Consider the following 10283-nt stretch of genomic DNA (forward strand, 5'->3'; position numbering starts at 1 on the left):
ACCTTCCCACTAACTAGTATTACCTTTAGCTAAAACTTGACGATGACGATGCATGAACTTAGCTAAAATGATTAATCTGATTTAGCGGAGGAATATTACAAAGAAAACAAATATCTAACTTTTAAGATTTTTTTTAGATATAATTTTTCCTCTTTTAGCTTCGCGTCTATATTTCGCTGGTGTTTTTGATAAACTTACCTGACGAGTCTCACCGGTAACGGCCTTTTCTGTGCAGCGGCCCAGGTTTTCTGAACGTGAAAAAAACGAAGCTGAGCGGAGATGCGATGAGGCACAACTGCGGAGGGATTCACAAGAAAATAGTCCCCCTCAAAAAAAACTTTTACTGTGGTTTTCATCAATAAAAATCTAAATTACAAAATACCTTAATGAAAACTAAATTCATTTAAAATATACATATACATATATATATATAAATCTCGTATTTTACACCCACCAGGAAAAGAAGCTCTCCCATGACGTCACTACATGATTAGACACGCGCCTTTAGTTTCCCAGAAAGCCAATCAAAAATAAATTTGTTAAAAGGCTTTCTTTTTCTACCCAAGAAAAGTATTGTTCTTTAGAATATGTATCATTTAGATTTAAATATTAATGTAAAGAATAATAAATATCAACAGCTTTTGGAAATACAAAGTTTATGACCATTACTTACAAATTTTCTACAAAATTGTGACAGAAGTGCAATGGCTGATGGGAAGCGTTTAATTGCATCATCCAAGAGTTAAGATTTTAAGATCCTTTCTAGAACTCCAAGCTAAATTTCAGAATTTAAATGTGTTCTGTAGCATTAGCAGTTTCTTGTTTCTTGTTGTAAATAAAGTTTATTAATTTTGAATGCTTCTGACAGGACTGGAGCAGGAAGTGGTTCACGTTGTCGCCGTCTGACAGAACTGCACAGGCCGTAACAGACGGGCCTGCGAGACTATTCCAGAACACGGGCTTGGATGAATGGACAGTAAAGTTGGTCTCTGTGAGTCCAGATGGAGCTGCTGTCAACGTCAGCCTGTATGACGGCGCCATGCCAAAACGCCGTCCACTTTCTGTGGTTGAAGACTCTCTAATAATGCTTATTCTGGAGAGTGAAACGGAATCAGCTGATCCCAACGTTTCCGGCTATCACGGAGTTAGTCGCTCTGTGTTTGCATTGCTTCACCTTTATTTACAAACTGAAGCACAAAACCATTAAGAATATTTAGACTTTTAGCATTTCTGCACACATCGTTTTCAGTTTCCTCCAGACATGCTTGACTCTGTCCACATTTGAGGATGAACTCAGTTCTGCTTGATGGGGAATCAGGATTTTTACCGCAGGTGGGGACAGAAACAAGACAGACAGAGGAGATGAAAGTCAGATGTGACAGAAATATGAAGCCACGCTGCAGCTTGACAGAGATACTGCAGTGACAGGGTGGATGCTCTTCAGCAGGAAAACACCCAGGAGCCTCTTCTGTGGATGACTCAATCTGAACAGAGCATTTCAAGTCCCACTCCCATCATCTTTTAATCTATTTTCAAAGCCTTCCCAGTGGTCTTTTAATTATGAAGATGAAGTTTTGGGTAAAAGTTTTTGAAAAACCTGTTGTTTTCTCTGACTTAGTTTCTGCAGAGCGGCAGGAGTTAATTAGAAATCTACTTCTGAATTGTGGACTTTTCTCCATCCATTCTGATCACGTCTGTCACAGACTCGTCTCTCAGTTTTGACCTTTGATGATCACCAAACACCCTGAATCCTTGAAGCTACATTCAAACCGCATCAGCAACATTCAAGCAACCACTTCCAAAGGAAGTCTATGGAAACACGTGTTTTTGGAAAAGCTCTAGCATTCACACGTCACTACGCATATTTTAAAACAGTTTTGGGGCTCTACATAAAAAGCGCATGGCAGTTGAATGCGTGTTAAGAGTAAACCAGGTAAACTTTGACCAGATTTTCCTAGAATTTCCCAGAATGCCTTGTAAAAATGTAGCGTGCACCTATGCTCATTTGACAGGTGAACATAGACTAGAAAGAAACATTTGAATAATAAAAAAAATGAATTTAAATTTATTTTTTCAGTAACAATTGAAGTTTTCCTCATCATAAAGTCTTCTTGAAATATTCATCCTAGTTAGGTTTTTGATGCAGGAAATCGGTGACGTCATAGTTGGTCTAAGGATGGGGACAACCAGTTTATTTAGTCTAGTTTAGTTGTTAGCTATTGTTTATATTATATGACTGACTTTCTGCTTCAAGCCCAATGAGGCAATTTATTTGTGGTATTGGGCTATATAAATAAAATTTAATTGAATTGAATTTTTTTTAAAGTAGAAAAGATGGTTTGTTTGAATTGCTGTTAAAATCCAAAGCACAAGACAGTTCAACACAAGATAGTTTTTTCAATAGTTAGGGGTAGAGGTGCAAAAAGAAATTGATGATATATTGCAATTTTTTATTCAGCAATACTTTATTTCCTCAATCTTACTTTTATTCGGCCCACGGGCCGAATCAGGCCCACCTCCACATTGGGCCTGGCCCCCCAACGTCCATGAACATCCATAGCTCTTCAGCTCTTTCAACTATTTACCTCATTCAGCTATTAAAATATTCAGCTAGTGTTTTAGCTTTTTCAACTGTTTTGGCATTTACTAAGGATTTCTAGGCTATTTTAGCGATTGGCTAATATCTTAGCCACAGGCTGAATGTTTTGGCTAATTTAGGATTTTTCAGGGTTTTTTTAAGCTAATTTGGAGCTTAGTTAATTTTTTAGCTTTATGCTTGCTGTTTTGGCTAAATTACACATTTTACCATTTATTATGCCAATTTAGCATTTAGCTTATGTCTCAGATACATGCTAGCTGTTAAGGCTAATTTAGGCTTTTTTTATTCTTTAAGCTAATTTGGAGTTTAGCTCGTTTTTATCCTTATGGTAGTTGTTTTGGCTAAATTTGATATTTCATCAATTGTTTTCAGCTAATTTGGCATTTAGCTAATATATCAGCGACATGCTAGTTGGCTTGGTTAATTTTGGCTTTTTCTCTGTTTTTTAGGATGTTTTGAAGTTTGGCTAGGATTTCAGCAACACGCTTGTTGTTTTGGCTAACTTAGAAGTTTTTTCCGTTTTCTAATATTCTAATATTCTAGCTGGCTATCAGCTTCAGCATTTTCAGCTATCAGCTTCAGCTATCATCTTCAGCGTTTTTAATTATCAATTTCAGCAACTTCAGCTATCAGCACTAACATCTTCAGCTAAGCTTACTGCATTCATAGTAGCATTATCGGAGGTAATGCTATATATCTAGTTTTTAAAATGTTTTAGTATCATTTTTCTTCTGTGAAGATTACAGAAATGTATTATTTAAAATTTGGTTATGTGTGGCTTTTCGGAAAACCATAAATCTTTACGTTTAGGCTGTGATTGTTACATTTTTTCTGTTAGTCTACAAACTGACCAGCCCCACATCAGAAAAGAAAACAGTTATGTGGTCCTCACAAGAAAACATTTGGGTTCCCCTGGGTGAAGGCACATTCATTCTGTTTTTTAAAATCCAATATTGAAACTTTTTTTGTTGTGGAAATCAGGCAACACTGAGTGTACCCTTTAAGAACAAGTATCTCTTAATTTACCAAAAATAAAGCCGTATGAATTTGCTTGGGCAAAAGCAATTTGTTCATGAAATACAGTTCCAGTGCTTAGCGTTGTGATCATTAAAATGAATTTTTACCATTAATTTAGCATTAATAGTGTATTTGTTGAGTTTTCTTCTAAGTCATACTCTTGAAAGAAAATTGTGAAACATTGTTGGGATTTATCACGACATGGAGCGTATTGTGAGACGCATATCGCGATACATATCGTACCACCAGACTCTGCCAATACACACCCCTAGTTATGTGGATTCAGACACAACTGCAGAGAGTGACGATGAAGACAACGCTCTGCTTGTTGCATCCAGAGAAGAGAAGCGAGCAGTAAAGGTTTGAGAGGAACCTGTTTGCAGGCCAGATGGCACCAAAACAGAACATTAAACTCATCATTAGCCAGAAAAAGAAATGTTACAACTGTAGCTGGAAGTTGAATTTGCGTATCTCTTCTAGATGATTCTTCTGGTGTTTTTCTAGGGTGAGAGTGTAAACTTCATTTGACTTTGATAGAGGACTTCCAGCTAATCTGATATCTGTTCTGGTGCTACTTTGGGGTCATATTGTTGCCTGAGGCCAGTTTTTTTTTAAGTTTGGGGTCTGAGGGGTGTAACTTGCCCTGATCAGTATTATACATCATACTTTATGTCAGTGATGACAGTCAGTCTGAGAAGAGAAAGAGGTCATGTGGTCGCATCCATGTTGTGAAAATGTGGGAAATGAAGGCAGATAAATAACTGGGAGGAATATTTTACAAATCGTATGCCTCTTGAGAATCCATTTGTGCTTCCTTAATGCTAGAATTCCTGAGCCTGTGCAAATTTGCGCAGGGAAGAGTTCCCCCCCCTTTAGTCCGAGAGCCCATTGTTGTGTCATGGTGGGTCACTGATGAGCCATTAACTTGCCCATGTATATGTTGATGCAGCATGTAGTACCTAATGTGTATTTGAACTAACAGGTTGTGTGGGGGTTGGAGTTACCTGATGCATGTGGACAAGTATTGGCTTTCCTGCTTTTACTCACATTTGAACTAAAGTTCCATCTCATTCCTAACCCAGAGTTCAATATGATGTTGCTCCACCTTTTGCTGCTATTGCAGCTTCAACTCTCTGGGAAGGCTGTCCACAAGGTTGAGGAGAGTATTTATAAGAACTCTGGATCATTCTTCCAAAAGCTCATTGGTCAGGTCACACTGATGTTGGTGGAGAAGGTCTGGCTCTCAGTCTCTGCTCTAATTCATCTCAAAGGTGTTCTATGGGGTTCAGTTCAGGACTCTGTCCTCCATGTCTTTATGGACCTTGCTTTGTGATCTGGTGCACAAAAATGTTGGAAGATGAAGGGTCCACTCCAAACTGTTCCCACTAAGGTTGGGAGCATTGTCCAAAATGTTTTAGCCTCCTGAAGCATTGAAAGTTCCTTTCACTGGAACTAAGGGGTCTGAAAAACAAGCCCACACCATCATTCCTCCTCCACCGATGCAGATTTTGCATTTTTTTTCACTTACATTGAATAGTTTTGAGGTAAAAATAAAATATAAAAGTAAAAAAAAAAATATTTAAAGTGGACTATCCCTGAACGGGATTCGAACCCATGACCTTCTGAATGTGAGTCCGTTGCCCTAACCACTTGACCGTCTAGTGGCGGAATCTGGAATGCATGTCAAACTTAAATTTAAACATGACAATCTGGATTGAGTAAACAGGAAGTCATTGTTAATGGTTTAAAAGCATCAAAAATGGATCAAAGTCACCAGTTTGTGATTTATTGTATTTGTCTGTGTTAAAAATATTTCTTTCCCCTGCATTGAACAGTTTCAAGGTAAAATTAAAGTTTAAAAGTAAGCACAATGTTCATGGTTTAAAAGCATCAAAAATGTTTGTCAATTATTGAATTCCTGAGCAGGATTCGAACCCATGACCTTCTGAATGTGAGTCCGCAGCCATAACATTTTAACCGGACAATCTGCAATGTGAAAACAGGAAGTCACCGTTGATGGTTTAAGGTGATCACCACAATACTACTTTGAGAAGGAGAGGGGGGCATTGCAGCAGAAGCTGAAAGTTCCAGGGATTCTAGTGTTAAAGCTTTCATAACGGTTTTTGATGGCAGAGTTCAGGTTCTGTTGGTTTTTGGGTCATCTGGGTCGGTGGAAGGTCGTAGAGAGGACCGGCTACATCCAAAGAGGAGCACAGGCGTGTCTTCACGTTCTCTTGATGGTCGTACAGCCACCTCAAGGGACGCCATGAAAGTGGAACGCACCATTGTTTTGCGTGTGGTTAGTGCATCATAATGTTTCCGAATGAATAATGGAAATTACTCCCACTAAAGACAGCTGTCGAACAGTGTCCTTACGCCACACTCTAGTACATATTATTCTAACAGTCAGGCTGCACGCAAGGAGCGCACACGTGTCACATGATCAGCAGTAAGCAGTTCCTTGTGCAGGATTTGGGGGTTGAAAAATGATAAATCCAGTTGGATCTCACTTACTTCACCCACTATGACCTGTCACCCGCAGCATACCCATAGATAAAAAGTGCACAAACATGTTCTCTCTGTGAGGTCACTGAGAAGCCTTAATATTTCGTGCTCTGTACAGGTTTGCCCGTACCTGCAGAGAGGTCAGAGGTCAAAGGTGCTCCTCTGGAAGGCGGCGTTTGCTGTTTGGAATCTGTGGTGGATTCCTGACGCCTCCATAACGGACGCGGCGTGGAGGAGACGGCGGAGGCGCAGCAACAAACTTCAGGCAGACCTGGAAAGTTTCTCAAGGTCCTCCTCTAAGTCATCGGGCGCAGATGTTTGTGGCGCTCCTCTGAGGAAGAGGAGGAGCCGGGCGCCACGCATAACTGAAATGGAAATCTGAATTGGAAGCAGGGATACAGATCAAAATGTAATCCAGCTTTTGGCTCGGTCAACCCGACAAACCCCGGCGAGGGGGCGGGGCACGGGACGGATTAGGCGATACCTTGGTCTATCTTTACAATTAGTTTCCTGCAGGCTGCAGAATCACATTGAGCCACTTGTCTAACAGGGTCAAGGAAAAGATGATTTAAGCCTCTGCTAAATTTACGTGCCGAGCTTCTCGCGCTGGCGGCCATTTGTCTCTGTCTCTCTGCAGTTTTGCAACATCTGGCACCACGAGATTTAGGTTAGACAGGTAATTAGTGGCACATATTTGTCCTTAAGACAGGTGTATTTTCATTTAAGAAACACTCCATCACGTCTGCAGATGAAGGCGCCGCCTAAAAGACGAGAAGCTCAAACACACCCCCCCTTCGCGCTCTTTGTTTATGATTTTGTTTGCTGGCAGAGCCCCGATTTCATTACACAACCTTTGCATGATTGAAGGTTTGGCAGCGCCCATCTCTAAAATGTTTCTGCTTCTGAATGAGGCTTTAGTGGATGTTAACAACCCAACGGCGGATTAAATATCTGATATCAGTGTCCCTCCTAACCCCCCCAGCATGCACGCTCCACTTTAACTTCACTAAACTAAAGGATTTATCTCCTGCTCTTCGTTGGGTCCTAATCTGTTCCACGTTACCGTTCTCAGTCTTCCTCCTCCTCGTCTTCAGCATCCGTCTCCTGCGTCTCCTCTCCACATGAAGCTGTATCTTCTCTTAAAATGGAAATCCACTCCATCACGGTCACTTGGCTCCGGGTTCCAATAAATCAAGGGCCGTCCAGTGGAAAGAAACAAACCGGATCTCCTCGGCTGCTCCTAATGGAGGTCACATTCACAGAAACACGCTCGTCTCCACGCCTGTTGGAGGAAGAACAGGAACGGGCTGGAGGAGGAAAACGGTTTTCCTCAGGAAAAGACCCGAGTCCAGATGATCCACAACTTCTGAGAACTTAAGAGTCTAGTAAAAGTAGTGTTACTGAACCCTTTAACACAGGAGCTCCAGTGTTTATGGTCTTTGATTTCCTGTAACTTTTCAACCATTAACACGATCAACGCAGTCACAGCAGGTTCTGAAGGAGAAAAGCAGCTAATATTTCTAAAATACTAGCTTAACTCAGAATTAGCCAAAAAAAACTCATTAGATGCCAAATTAGCCAATTAAGACAGTTTGTTGCTAAAATATTAGCTTAACTCTAAGGTGATTAAAGAGTTTTGATTTGAAGATTTTTCCATTCATTTTCAATGGGCTGAAACATTGCATAAACTGGAGCTCTGATTCGTGTCACACATTTACAGCATCACTGGGGAGTGGGGGCGGACTCACCTTAGTGATTCAGTCACTTCCTGTTTCGGAATTAGCTGCAAACTTTGATTTTATTACTAAAATGTCCAATTATTTTTGGGGGAATAACTTAAGAAGATGAAAAAAAGTTTTTACAAGTAAAATAGAGTTTTTCACTCTTATGGTGAGGGCGCTAATAATATTTAGATATAAATGAATGTCTTTGAAGTTCATTTTAGGGCTGGTGATACTCTGTATTTGGGTATTGATCCGATACTGGTCAGTTTGGATGATATCGATACTTTTCATAAATTCAGACGATGTGTAAAAATCTCAATCGTTTTTAATCGCTGTGAATGTTTTCTTTTGTAAGCTTCCCTTATTTAATTACTTGATAAACATTAAAAACAGAATTAGAACAATATTTTTAATTAAATGTAACACAGTTTATTAAGAAAAAAACTTAAAAATAAATAAAAAGTGAAGAAGTGAATGCAAAACAGTCTACAAGAGAAAAGTAACTGTGATACAAAAATAAATCAAAATGTTTAATGACAAAACAACCACTGATAGAAATATACATCATTTGTAACTTCTGAGCGTTTAAATAAAACAATAAAAAACAGCTGACTCAGCTCGTTCATTTTAACTGATACAGATTCACAAATATCCACATCTGCAGGCCCGTGTCGATACAATACCAACTCCTATGATATTTTGGATCGGTCTGCTCAGCTCTAATTCATTTTGAAGGCCATAATAATTCTCAATCTGAAGGCAAAATTACTTTAATCTGTAAAATATGTTTGTTTACCCTCATTCTTATGGTCAAAGAATTTTATGTTCACAATCCTAACTTCAGTTTGGAGACGACCAATAAGAAACAGCTGCTGCTTCACTGGATGTGAGGCTTTAATGTGCATCATCAATGAAATATAAATAACATTAAATCATTTAAACACTATTAACAATCAAAGTACTGTCCTTAATCCCAAGATCAAAGTATTAAATACTGTATTTAATCCTCATTCTAAAGGCTTATTACTATTCAAGAGTAAAATACTGTTTTAACGCTGATTATAAACACAATGATAGAATAATTACAATAGAATAGATTAATTTATTATAACAAGACTATAAAAAACAAACAGAAATTCATCCATAAATGGTACAGTGATTATACATGTAAAATACTAAGACCAACAGACACAAGAATCAAAGTAAAAACACATGTTAAAAACTGAAAGGCTTACAGATGCGTCCAAAGTTGATCCTCCAGATCGGAGACGGATATCCATGTGATGTGATCCTATCCACAAGTGAAAGATGATCTTTAACTTTGATTCTGAAGGCTAAGATGTGAGATCACACCAGGATCAGCTTCAAAAGAATAAAAACAGATCGAAAACTTGAAAATTAGACACTAACTTACTTTTTTTTTATTTGAAAATGAGACATTGTAAATTTGAAAAAAATAAAAATTGGAAAATTTGAAATTTTGATTAAATAAAATCTTAAAACTTGAAAATAAATCTTGAAATTTGAATATATATATATATATATACACTGTATGTGTGTGTGCATTCCTTTTTTTCTAATTTTCAGCATTTATTTAAAATTTTCATTTTTTTTCAAACGTATGAAAAAAACTCGTTACAATGTCTATTTTTCAAGCTTTCAGCCTGTTTTTTGTTCACTTCAAGCTGATCCTGATGTATAACACTGTTTTTAAGTAAAATAAAGTAAAATATTCCCCTTAACTCTCATTCTGAAGTAATAATTGATTGAAACCCTAAAAACGTTCTCATTCTAAATGTTGAAGCCATATTTATAATTCCAGTTACACTTAAGTTCATTTTAAACATTAGAATTAAATAGTTCCAAACTGGTATATATTTAACCCTCATATATTTTTGTCTATAAGCATTTTAAGGCTTGGACTATAACAATATTTCCACTAATTCTGTGGTAGTTTTACACAGTCAGAGGAACTTCCTGGTGGATTTGGCGGTTTATTCCCTCACGTCGGCGATAATCATCCCGCTTGTGTGAAGACGGAGACAGAACGGTTCTGTGATGATCCTGTTAAAGTGTGACTCCTGTAATCCGGCTCCTACAGGTTATTATCGGCCCTAAAGGTCGGGGGGGGGGTCTTTAGGACTGGGGGTGACGCGGCGCCGCAGCATCCGCCCAAACGCCGTCCTGCCCCTTTAACTGTGAGCAGAAAACAATGAGATCACTTGTGATTCCAGTCGCTGGTCTGAATGGAATTATCTGCTCACAGAAAAAGAAATTCAAAGTGTCTGCGCTCAATCAGAATATTCTGATCCTGGTTACAGAGCCTGAATATGGATGAAGAACTCAAATATGCTGAATTTATTTTGAATATTTAATGAGATATAAAATATAAGTCTATTTCAGCAACTAATAAAATCAGTCTTGTATGAATGTGCCAT

At 38.4% G+C, this 10283-nt stretch overlaps 1 long non-coding RNA gene across 2 annotated transcripts in view; it reads right to left on the bottom strand.

The window, feature by feature from the left end:
• Window positions 1-563, bottom strand: part of LOC112160328 — a 42811-nt gene extending 42248 nt beyond the window's left edge. The window contains exons 1-2 of one of the 2 annotated variants that reach the window (XR_002921642.2): window positions 455-502; window positions 199-295 (exon numbers count right to left, since the gene is read on the bottom strand). This is a non-coding gene — a long non-coding RNA (uncharacterized LOC112160328). Of the gene's footprint in view, window positions 1-198 lie in introns of both variants that reach the window. The other variant, XR_004947674.1, reaches the window with a different exon arrangement.
• Window positions 564-10283: the final 9720 nt, after the last annotated feature.

The sequence above is a fragment of the Oryzias melastigma genome, linkage group LG3 (genome assembly GCF_002922805.2).
Source record: "Oryzias melastigma strain HK-1 linkage group LG3, ASM292280v2, whole genome shotgun sequence".
NCBI lineage: Eukaryota > Metazoa > Chordata > Actinopteri > Beloniformes > Adrianichthyidae > Oryzias > Oryzias melastigma.